The sequence below is a fragment of the Cimex lectularius genome, unplaced genomic scaffold (assembly GCF_000648675.2).
Source record: "Cimex lectularius strain Harlan isolate CLEC.00 unplaced genomic scaffold, Clec_2.1 scaffold81, whole genome shotgun sequence".
Lineage (NCBI taxonomy): Eukaryota > Metazoa > Arthropoda > Insecta > Hemiptera > Cimicidae > Cimex > Cimex lectularius.
In genome coordinates this window covers 943,777-956,222 of record NW_019392692.1, presented here as the reverse complement: position 1 = coordinate 956,222, position 12,446 = coordinate 943,777, and the positions used below count along the sequence as shown (strand labels likewise).

The 12,446-nt window shown below is 33.6% G+C and overlaps 1 protein-coding gene across 1 annotated transcript in view; it reads left to right on the top strand.

Annotated features, from left to right (window-relative positions):
• The window catches only part of LOC106660795 (17-beta-hydroxysteroid dehydrogenase 13-like), a 50,212-nt gene that overhangs the window by 6,998 nt on the left and 30,768 nt on the right, over positions 1-12,446 (top strand). The gene's annotated exons all lie outside the window — the stretch shown is intronic.

Here is a 12,446-nt window from a genome sequence, read left to right as displayed (position 1 = left end):
AAAAACACAATAAAAATGAAATAACGATGTCTTCTATATTGAAAAAAAGAAAACAAAACAAGTTCTCTTCCAAGAAAACAAAACCAAATCGCGTAAAATAAAATAAAAGTTTTAAAAAGGGCAAAAATGAGGGAAAAGGTGCGGTTGAGATGGGAAGTTAGTGTCCGAGTGGGTCGAGGTCGCGATAGCTCAAGTGGTAGAGTAGCAGCGTATCTAGCCGAAGGTCGTGGGTTCGAATCCCACTCGTGACATTGACTTTTTCATCTCAACTAAAAACCTTAATTAATTGAAAAATAAAATATAAGTTCGATACTCACCGGCCGGACCTCCGATAACCCCAGGACGCAGGTCTTCGGCATCAGGCTGAATCTGACACCCCAAAGAAAAAAAATTATTCCCTATTTTTCATTTTGTAACAAAAGTTATGACAATAAATCCCGTGAAAAAATAAACAATCCATTGAAGCCTTGTTTTATTGAAAATATTTTGAACCGAAGTGGCTATCCAAAACAAAACCATACCGGCCTATTCAGTTTTGAAGAAAGATGTAAACATAAAAACCCCTGCCCCTGAAAGAGACAGCCAACATTGAAGTTTTCTGTTTAAAACCGACCATCAACAATAAACAATCCTGACCTGAACAATCGATAAATACTTAAAAAGAAGAAAAAATTGAATTTTAACATTGATCGGTGTTTTGTATATATGCTTGCTCGCGCGTAGGACAGAGTAATTAATTAATAACTCCCATTCAAACGACCACGTGCTCATATTATATTATATTTACTTATATTATATTGTAACCACATTCTCATTTTATACAACAAAAATTTTATTGAGATTTACTGCTAACTACCTATCCATACAACACCGCACATAGTAAATATTATTAATGTAAAGCATGGAGCATAACATATAGCAGCTCCAAATTATTTTTCTGTTAAATCAGTCTATTAGTTAGTTGCTGCGATGATCATAATTTTAACTTATATGTAAGTTACTCAACATGATTGTTTAAAGATCGTGAGATGCGATCTGGTGTTGTGTAGGCTTAGAAAAACATTTTCCTTGTCGTGCCAACGTTTCGATCTTTATTGAGATCATCTTCAGGGCTTAAAGTGTGTGTTTTCTGTGTAGATGTGTCACTGTTGTGTGTCGTCGAGAACATAATAAATACTCTTAACACGACACATAACAATGACACATCTACACAGAAAACACACACTTTGCTCCCTAAAGATGATCTCAATAAAGATCGAAACGTTGAACAATATAATAAAATGTTTTTCTAAGCCGATATCACACCAAACTGCATCTCACGATCTCTAAATAATCATTAATTGAAGACTGGACATCAATAACGGGCTAAGTGCCAAAAATATTTTCTTGAGTTATTCAAATTTTTAAAACTTTGTCATGTAAACTTTTGTTAATAACCTAAGAAACAATTTTCGGTATTTATCTTGGGTGGGATACATACTGTTATTGCATTTTTTTAAAACGTCTCTGCCTCCTATGAATGATAATTACAAATTTATTATGAATAATTTAGAATGTGCTATATTCCATATCCTTTTAGGCAAAAACAAGGTAAGTGCCAAGGTAAGTTTATTAAGCATCGTTCTTGTCTTCACAGCTCCGGGGGCGGCTTTTTCAATTTTAATCCATCTACATTTGGAAATATTTAGTTTCATCGTGTTGTTGTGAGAATTGGCTACTTGTTTGGAATCGTAGAAGTTGGAGCTTAGTGACTACAAAGGGATTAATCGGTGTTGCATTCTTCATAAGTTTAACCAGGTCATTGGGAACTTGACATTTTTCGACTCTTTTAGGTTTCTCAATCTGGGCGATATCTCTGTCACACGACAGAAATGAATGGCCGGAGACCAAAATCAACGCTATCATTAGAGATTATAGTCTTGGTGACACTTAGCCCGTTATAGCTTCAAAAGTGAAAAGGCACATACATCTCATACCATCTTTCGGGCTTTATATGTACTGTTAAAAATGGGAGAGGCACATTTAGGTTCCTGGCAATGGCACTTAGCTTGGTTTTTTGCGTCCAACTCAATTTTTATTTGTTTGGCACTTAGCCCGTTATTGATGTCCAGTCTTCAATTTACGGTCGTTAAATAGTTACACGTACTCAACATGATTGAGGATTTATAAGCAATTTGATAATGGGTTTTTCAAATCGGCGTAGGTTGCCCCAGTAGTTTCTCATCTATTAGCACCCCCATCTTTTTTTGGTAGAACGTCTTACAGTGGTAGATGATCAGTCTGCCTGCCACCGATAACATTACCCAGGCCGTAACAAGAGGCCCGAGCCGAGGAACCCGCACCGACCGCCCCCGCACAACGGGAAGAAGATGCAGGCAGCCTTTGGTCAATGCTATAATAAAATCGTCTACTCTGAAGGAAAAATGTGATCTACTCGTGACTTTTAGAAACGCACCGTGGTTGTATCATCCAGCCAAATCCCTAAGAAAGAAAATAAACATGAACGTCGTGCATTGTGCCCGGGAGAATGTGCTCTTCTGGTTATGTTCGCCTTTAAAGATACAGCGTGGACATTTAGACTGATACCGTATTACTATTGAGTTAGACCGGAAAAATATGAAAATATGAATATTATGATGTTGACATTTAGGAAGAAACCATGGTTGTATCATGTTCTCTGACCCTTTTAGATCTTTGGTTATTGTTACAACTTAACTTACATTGTAAGAATATACTAATAGAGGACATCAAGAATGAAACTTTGGTGACAGTGGCATAATGACCGATAAACACGGTTTTATCAGGTTCTCTGACCATTTTAAATCTTTGCTTATTGCTACTTCTTAATTTATTTTGTAAGAATATAATAATTCAGTGCGTAAAGATAGGGCAACTTAGTGGCAGTAACATGTAAACCGATGAACATAGCTGTATCAGGTTCTCTGACCGTTTTAGATCTTTATTATTACTTCTTCATTTATATTGTAAGAATAGACTAAGTTAGGGCGTGAAGAAAGTGAAACTTTGGTTGCAGGGACATGCAGTCCGATAAATTATTGAGTCAAGGGAGACCGGAAAATACGATCCTCTGGGTGATCTTGCCCTTTAGAAAGACACCATGGTTCTATCAGGTTATCTGACCTTTGATATCTTTGATTATTGTTACTTCTTGACTTATATTGGTAGAATAAACTAATTTGGGCGTAAGAAAGTAAAATTTTGGAGGCAGTGATATGTTGACCGATAACCATGGTTGTATCACGTTCTCTGACGCTTTTGGATCTTGGTGATGGTTATTTTTAAACCTAGTAGGACAATAGAAGTAAGGAAATAATACATCCGGCGCTCTTTCGCCCTTGCACCGGCCCGGGGGCTTCGTGGCTTGCGCCGGACTCTGGCCAACGACACTTGTGTGCCTTATGAATCATTATCAAGGCAAAAAATGACCCAAATGGTTGAATTGCCTTTATATATATATAAAAACCTACATTGATAAAACAAACTAGTGTAGAATCTAAAGAAAGTGACCTATTGGTCGCAGTAGACCGATACTGTAATTGCACTAAGTATTTTGAGACCGGGAAAATGTTCTAGCGATGATTGATCACTTTTAGAACGACACCGCGAAAAATCATTTTCTTTAAGACCATGTTAAACATGTTCGTTATTGAAGCTGAAAACTCGAAAAAAATGAAATTATAAAAATGATTTCAATCTGAGTGATCTTTTATTTATGTGTTAGGGAAAGATTAGTTGGGCATTCGCCATCTTCCAACAAATCACTAATTCTTAACATAGTTATATTTAGTCAACATAATTCACAATGTAGTATGTCTCTCAACTCGACTCTCGTATTCAATTGACTCTTCAGGTTCCGGGGTATGCTGTGTAAGGGTGGGAGAGGTAGACGTGACGTCGTAGCTACGCTTTTGGGCTAGCCACTAGCCAGTCTAGGACCAGAGCAATGTGGACTATCTCGCACATATGTATATATAGTCGTGTGAATGATCTGTCGTGCCGTTGACCCGCGGGCTGTCACCGTATGAATAACGAATACTAATTCTGACAGGACTCACGTTTGTGAATGATGGAAGTGTACGCTTCTAATTTTTGTAAGAAGCAATTTGGTGATTCGAAGGGAGAGGAAGGGAGAAACTAGGAAAATCCAGGAAAATTTATATATATAATCAACGTGTGGTCATGAATAACATTTTTCAACCAAGCGTATAATTTTAAAATAGTCCGATTTATTAGGTGTTAAATTCAACAGCCAAAGCGGACCTCGAAAACTAGTGAATTTAATAAGTTAAATGAAGTATAACTTCACTGAAGCTCTCCGTGGCCATTTCATTTGTTGCCGAGAATCAAATAGATTACAAGACATGTAAAAAATGGCAAACAGGAGGGAAAATTCAAAAAGGTGGGGTTGAGATGGGAAATTAGTGCCCGAGTGGATCGATCGAATCATCGATCAGATATCGAAGTCACGATAGCTGAAGTGGTAGAGTAGCGGCGCATCTAGCCGAAGGTCGTGGGTTCGAATCCCGCTCGTGACACTGACTTTTTTTATTTCAACTAAAAACCTTAATTAATTGAAAGATATTATCAAGAAAACAAAAAATAAAATCAAGAAAAATATATTATAATCAAGAAAACAATTGAAGTTATTTAAACGATTAAATCAGTACTGATGTACGAAAAAAAGTGTTACTCTTTCTCGTTAGGTCGATATTTAACTGTATCACTTATTTAACAATCGATCGATACCAAATGATTGTGGAACCGATATAAAAGATTTTCGAAAACTATAGAAGACCTTTATTAGTTTGCATGAAAGCTTTCGAACAAAACAAAAACGCCGATTCAAATTAAATTTCACGCAGACAATCTCTTTTATTTTGCCATCTCACCGTGATGTTGAGCTTCAGGGTCATGCTTGATGTTTTTGCTGAACGCTATGGATGGCTTTTTGCCAACACGAAATAACACTTTACAAATGAGTCGTCTATCTTTTTTTTTCATGATTAGAAGTTGCTGGTAATCAACTCTGAATTCTACTAAACGCGCTTACATTTTTCTATGTTGACATCTTGCAAGTTTAGTTTGTACCATTGTTGGAATAAATCTAGAATCTTTTGGATTAACAGGAGTCATAATTGGATATGATTTGTTTACAAATGTTCAAGTCATCTGCAAATAATGATATTTGTACATGCTCGAAGGCCGACTTTATATCGCTGAAAATATATGTATAACATATTTTTTTAAATATTTTTATTTATACATTTTTGTCTTATATTAACTTTGTTTTTTCTTCTAAAGGTTGCTTCTTTTTAAATCTTTTAGGTTGCTTTTCTGATAAAAAAGTTCGACTGGTAGTGTTTTTCTATAGGATGTGTATATTTAGAAGCAGCTGTGTTTCCTCTTAAGCCTACAAAATCTTTACAATATTTCAGAAGCGCCTGTAGTAACTGTTATTAACCAAAAAAGAAAAAACATTAACCTACAAAAATTTTGTCTGTTGTTTATTTTAAGTTATTTACCACGTAAGATGATTTCATCATTAATAATGAATCATCGTTTCCTACAAAGATCAAGGACTCATCGCTTTAAAGTGTGGTTATAAACTTTACGACCCGGTCGAATAGCTCCTTCAAAAATTAAATCGTATGATCTTAGTTAAATTCGGTAATGTACGTCCTTACTAGAATCTGACGATGGCCACTTATCATTTGATTCAGTGAGATTTTTAATTAGCAGAGCTCAGAGAGAGCTAGAAAAAGAAATTGTGTGAGAGAGAAAGTGGTAGATAGATACATAGATTGATAAAAAGACAGGAAAGACGGAAGAATGACAGAGGGAGAGAGAGAGAGAGAGAGAGAGAGAGAGAGAGAGAGAGAGAGAAAGGAAGAGAGAGGGAGAGAGAGTGATTGATTAATTGATTTACGATTTATTTATTAAAATACACGCAAAAGTTAGGCCTCTGGAACCTTTCTTACACTTAACGTGTAATTACAATTATAATATTTGTTTATAATTGCAACAGACATAAAATAGAAATAACAAATTATTGTAAAATCAACAATGAAGTAAACGGGGCGTCGGTGGCCGCAACGGTTTGGGCGTTGACACGGTGCGCATAAGGTAAAGGTCCCGGGTTCGAATCCAGCGGCCCTGCATTCGAACCCGACATACTTACAAATGGGCTTTTTTTCAAAAGCACCGGCACCCTGAGGGTTTGTATGACCTCTGCTGTTGCGAACCCTCGTAAAAAAATGAAGTAAAGAAATAAAGTGAGAGAAAGTTGAACTTGTAAGTTATATTTTCATATTGAACATATTATTATTGGGTAACAAAATTAGATATAGAATTTTCGTACGATTCTTAAAAACTAGATTAGAACCTTCTAGAATTGGAACATAATTTACTATTTAAATATGAAATAAAATACTAATAAAATAATTATTAACGTTTTACAAGTTAAAGAAAAAGTATATAACAAGAGAGTAATAAAAATAATAAATAAAAGTGTATAAGTATATGATGTGATGTTAACTACGTAAATATTAAAAAAGGTAAATGCTAATTTGTAGTATTCAATATATTTACTTAATAAGTATTTAAGTTTTACTCTCAATGATTTTATGCTTTTTATTGATATTTTATTTTATTGAACTATATGTGTCGGTATTGAGTTAAAGGCTTTTGAAGCTTTTATTTTAAATGAATTTCTAAGTGTTTTTGTTTTGTGTTTTGGTGGATGAATTAAGTAAGTATTAATGCTATGGATATTGCATTGAAATTTAAAATTATGAAACATGTAGGAAGGGTTTTTAGTCTGTAGTATATTTATAAAAAGGTTGCTATGGAATAGATTGTAGATCTTTACTTTTTAACATTTTTAATATCAAAAATTTATCATATATTCTAGAATCATATTTTAGGTTAAAGATACAAGGGATGCCGTATTTTGTGTTTTTTGAAGTTTATTTTATAAAGTATAGTTGAGATCATTCATGACGACTACGTTTTAATGAATAAATGTCATTACTAAAGAATTAATTAGTTTTAATGTGATATCAGGTTTTTTGTTGGGTAATTTTTGTTATAGCTTACATATTTGTGTATACTATTTAAATATTTTGTCAATTTGTCGTTCCCACGGTGGAGTATTAGTTATGGTGAAACCAAGATAATCAACAGTGTTTTCAAAAGGAAGGTTTATATTATCAATAGAAACACCTGAGATATTTGTGTTAGTAGTATATTTGTGTAGTGAGAAAGAGAGAGAGAGAGAGAGAGAGAGAGAGAGAGAGAGAGAAGAAGATAGTAAACGAATGAATCAACGATTTATTTATTGATCATGCGAGATTTGGTCTCAAGGACCACTCGTCAAACGTAAATTACATATTTACAATGAAATAAAGTTATCTACTTTACACAGTTTTGCGCATTATTTTTAAATTGTTAACATATAACTTCAACTCAAAAAAAAGTATAAAACAAAATAGTACTTATTCAGCTCTCAACACGACACGCAAGAATTACACAGAAGACAAACACTGAGCCCTGAAGATGATCTCAGAGATCGAAACGTAGGCACGATAAAGAAAATGTTTTTCTGAAACCTACATCACACCAGACCGCATCTCACAATTTCTGAATAATTATCGATTAACGGTCACTAATCACCACACAAAATAGTACGTTTACAACATAATGTGTAAACAAAAAGGAGACAACTAATACAGTAGGAAAATAGTGTATAATGAACATTTAACAATTGGGTTTTATCATCTATTTTAGTCTAAACCTAATACTAGAGAGTAAGAGAGAGAAGGAAGAGAGGGATGAGAGTAGAAAAAAAAGAGAGAGAATGACAGGCTGACAGGATGAGAGAGTGAGAGAGAGAGAAAGTGTGTGAGAGAAAAAGAGGTAGATACATGAGAGGAGACAAAGATAGAGAGAGTGAGAAATTGGAAGAGAGAGAGAAAGGGAGAGAGAGAGGGAAAAAGTGTATGTGAGAAAAAGAGGTAGATAGATGAGAGGAGACAAACATAGAGAGAGTGAGAAAGAGGAAGAGAGAGAGACGGAGAGAGAGAGAGAGAGAAAGTGTCTGTGAGAAAAAGAGGTAGATAGATGAGAGAAGACAAAGATATGGAGAGAAAGAGAGAAAGAATGATTGATTGTGTTGAGTGTTTTTTGGCCCGCAAAGAAAAGTAATTTAAAAGAAGGTAATCGGTGGGATTCTCAAGTTTGCAAATACGAGCATTTATCGTCAAGAAGAATATGAAAGTAAGAGTCGTCCAGTTACTTTCACCGGCATCCCGTTCAGAGCGATCCGTGAAGGTCGGCGAAAATAAACCTTCCGGCATAGCTAAATATGAAACTAAATGATAAAGATAAAAATTAATGAATATTTACAATGAGAGGTAATTTTATACATAACTAAGGATAAAAACTTACATGGTTTCCGCCGAGGGCAAGAAGATCAGAAACAATGATAAAATTTTGTGTAAACTTTTATCAGGCACAGTTTAATTTTGGCAATAAAGAGTTGATAAAAAACGTTTAAATGTAGTTTCACATGTTAGTCTATTTAAAATTTTAGCTTCAGTTATTTATCAAACATTTTGGACGAATCAGTATTAAAAATACATTATATGCTCCAGTGACGTTGCTGGTGTGGTTTATTTTGATCTTAAAAGCCAGATTTAAAGTAATGATAGTAAATTAGAGAATCAAAATATTTTTTCCCTTTATTTGGCCCGGCGAGGACAAAAAATGTTCTATTGTTTTTCCAGTGTGCTATTCTAAGGTGTCGCGTATCCAAGCTTGTTCAAAACAGTCCAGTCAACATCGACTATGCCATCCGAACGAAAACATTCACTTTACACAGAACGTTGAGTAAACTTTTGTACCAGGCAACTGAAATCATTATTGTAAATAAAAAGACGAAATACTAACAGGCATTTTTTGGACCAAGGCCGTTCGGACTGTGAGCCATTCTTACTAGGATGGCCGTGAAGCATTTAGTTTCACGAGCTCGACAATGTAAGCCTGTTTTCAAAGGAATGCTGAGCAAGGACTATAAAATTTTAAAAAATTAAGAATTATTGTATAAAATACAATCGTTACATAATTGTTAAAAAATTTCGAGTTCCAAAATTGCATAAATGACATAAACCTAATGGGGTAAGAAAACTTCTTCTTTACCACAAAATAAACAAACTATTAACTAATAAAGACTAATATTTAGTGTTTGAACAAAAAGCAACTGTAATTTTCTTTCATGTTCCCTCTCTCGCAAAATAAGAATACTGAAAATATTAATGAACATGGAATCTGGCTAAAACGTAAAAACATAAAAACATAATAATTGCAAAAAATTGATTAATTAATTATTATAAATAAACAAATAATATCATATAAAATCTTTATATCGTACTAATTCATCTCCTCTTTTTGCCCATATAATTTTCAATGGCAAGATTTTAACAGTTTCAAACAGCACTTATACATTAATCTCAATCTATAAAGCAATTTTATCATTAAAACATAAAAAATAAGATTGTTTACGTAATGAATAACAAAACAATAGCTCACCGTTATAAAACCAACGATTTATATTTTTAGCACTTTATTATGATTAGGCTTTCTAGATTACACCCTGGATAAACAAGCATACATTGTTGATAAGATAAAACATTCGGCGGTTTTTCGCCGACGATTGTTTATTAAAATAATTATAATGATTCCATATATTTAATCTGTGCAAATATGGCTAAAATTATACAGACAACTATGTGATTTGAATTTCTTAACTACAGTCCATATGAAACAGGCAATGATTTTTATTGATTTGATGCATTTAAATATTTATCAATCATACATAAAAAAATAATTACTTCAAAAAGTAAATCTTAAAATTCCATGTTTTGATGCTTCATTTTAATGTTACAGTCGTCTGGCCAGTATCAAGTACAATTATAGTAAGACCGTCTCAAAGGTCTTGAAAAATTATGAAAGATCTAAGTCCGTAAAGTTTGAAGAAGAATTCTAGTTGATATTGATCGACCTCCGTAGTTTAAATTGATGTATTGGATCTTCTTGAGGTCATTTTACATAATGTAAAATGACCTCAAGAAGATCCAATACATCAATTTAATCCGTAAAGTTTCTTTAAATGAAAATTCATATATAAACTCTTACATAATAAACTATTATGTTATACAAGTATGAAATTTGTAAAATTGGACTGGAGTATCAACTTCAGACGAATTCAACTTGTCAAAGTCTTACATTCTTAGTTTTATATTTTGAAATAAATTCTTTAATATGTGTTTATTAGTGACCGGTTGTTTCGTAATTTGTTGAATTCGTGAGGCGCGGTCAAGAATGTGGTAGTTTAGAAAAACACCTTTTTTTTGCCGATATTTCGACCTTTATTTCGGTCATCTTCAGGGCCTAGGTAAATTACAAAACATACGTTGGTTGGAAAAAATTCAATTTAAGATGTAAATATAAATTTTGAACGAAGGATTTCATACTCACATAAAGTGCGGTGCTATTCTTGTGGTGTCATATTTGTGTGTGTGAAAGTGTTGTGAAACGTAAATTTGTACTCTGCTGTTTTTACATGTGTGTGACACGATGGTGGACACGATAAATCTTGGAAAATTTCTTTGATCATTGCTTATTTAACTGGACCTCCAAATAATAATTAATAAAATTAAGGTTTAATAGTTTTTGATTTATAATGTTTGGCGTAGGCCGAGTTTGCATATATCTTCTGTAATTGATGCTGTGTGTGTTATGTCATTGTTAATGTAAACCATTTCTAAAAAGTTGCGTTTGTATTTATGTGTTTAACCAATATGACACCACAAGAATAGCATCAACTTTAAGTGAGTATGAAATACTTAGTTGAAAATTTATATTTACATCTTAAATTGTATTTTTTTCCAATCAACATATGTTTTGTAATTTACCCAGGCTCTGAAGATGACCGGAATAAAGGTCGAAACGTCGGCAAAAAAATTAAAAAAAGGTGTTTTTTTTAAATTACATCATTCTTGACTGCTCCTCGCGACTTCAACAAATTATAAATTCTTTAAGTTGACAGTCATTTCACAGTTATCGTAAAGGTTTTGTTTTCAACTTTGAAAAATTACTGTAAGAAAGCTCTGAGACTAAATGAAAATCTCACACCAAGAAAAGGCAAGGGCGTTTGGCGCTTTCGAATTCACTTGACTCTCCCTGCCGTATTAAACCGGTTTCAAGTTCTTCGATCCTCTCGAATAACGATAATAACTTCTATGTCAAGAAGCAGAAATCTTAAATGGCGAAGAAAAAAGGAAAGCGTCATAAAATTGAACTTACGTTCTAGTTTTATACGATTTTTGATAATATTAAAAATGTATATAAGTGGGTTTTAGTTGTAATTCTTCTTCTAAGGAACGGTTAGCCGAGAATTGCAAACGCAGGAGGATAGAAGAGAGAGGCCAGATGCAGTGATTGGCATCCTCGACCCCCTTCTAAACACGGTTGTTCATTTTGTAAAAAAATTTGTTCTGGAAAACTTTAGGCGTTTTATTTCGTAATTTCGAATATTCTCCAGTTGTACTAAATTTTAAAACCGGCCACACATAACCACTTTTTATTTATTCGCTTTTGCAAAGACTGTTTTAGTGTAAGTTTTGGTTATAAAGCAATATTTGTTTTTCCAGTTGTTATTTTGAACTGTAAATTTTGATAGGAATATTGAACTACACATGAATGGAATATTTTTCCAGATAAGATATGAAACCAGAACTAACATTTTTTTAATAAGAGGAACAAATACTAGCCACTGTTTGAACAGTTGAAACTATAATCTTTTCAGAGTTGCAGGGTAAGCTGAGATAAGAAGTGTCCTCCGAACCAAAAATAAATTAAGGTCAAACATGCAATGGATTAAAAAAATGCTTTTATAATATAGAAACACCAAAACAATTAGTATTGTATTTATTTTAAATAGGGCATGCTCTAAGAAAAGCTGTTTTCGACGAAGTTCTTCATCTAAAATTCACTGTATATTTACAGTTTAGTCAAAAAGTTGTTTCAAGTAGATAAAATTATTAGTTTTTATTCACTAATTGTCGTGGTCGCTTTACCAATTAATATCTTTCAATTAATTAAGGATTTTAGTTGAGATAAAAAAATCAGTGTCACGAGCGGGATTCGAACCCACGATCTTCGGCTAGATACGCCGCTGCTGTACCACTTGAGCTATCGTGACCTCGATCCACTCGAACACCAACTTCCCATCTCAACCACACCTTTTGAATTTTCCCTCCTTTTTGCCATTTTTCAAATGTCGTGTAATCGGATTGGATTCTCGACGACAAATGAAATGGCCACGGAGAGCTTTAGTGAAGTATACTTCATTTTTAATCATTAAATTC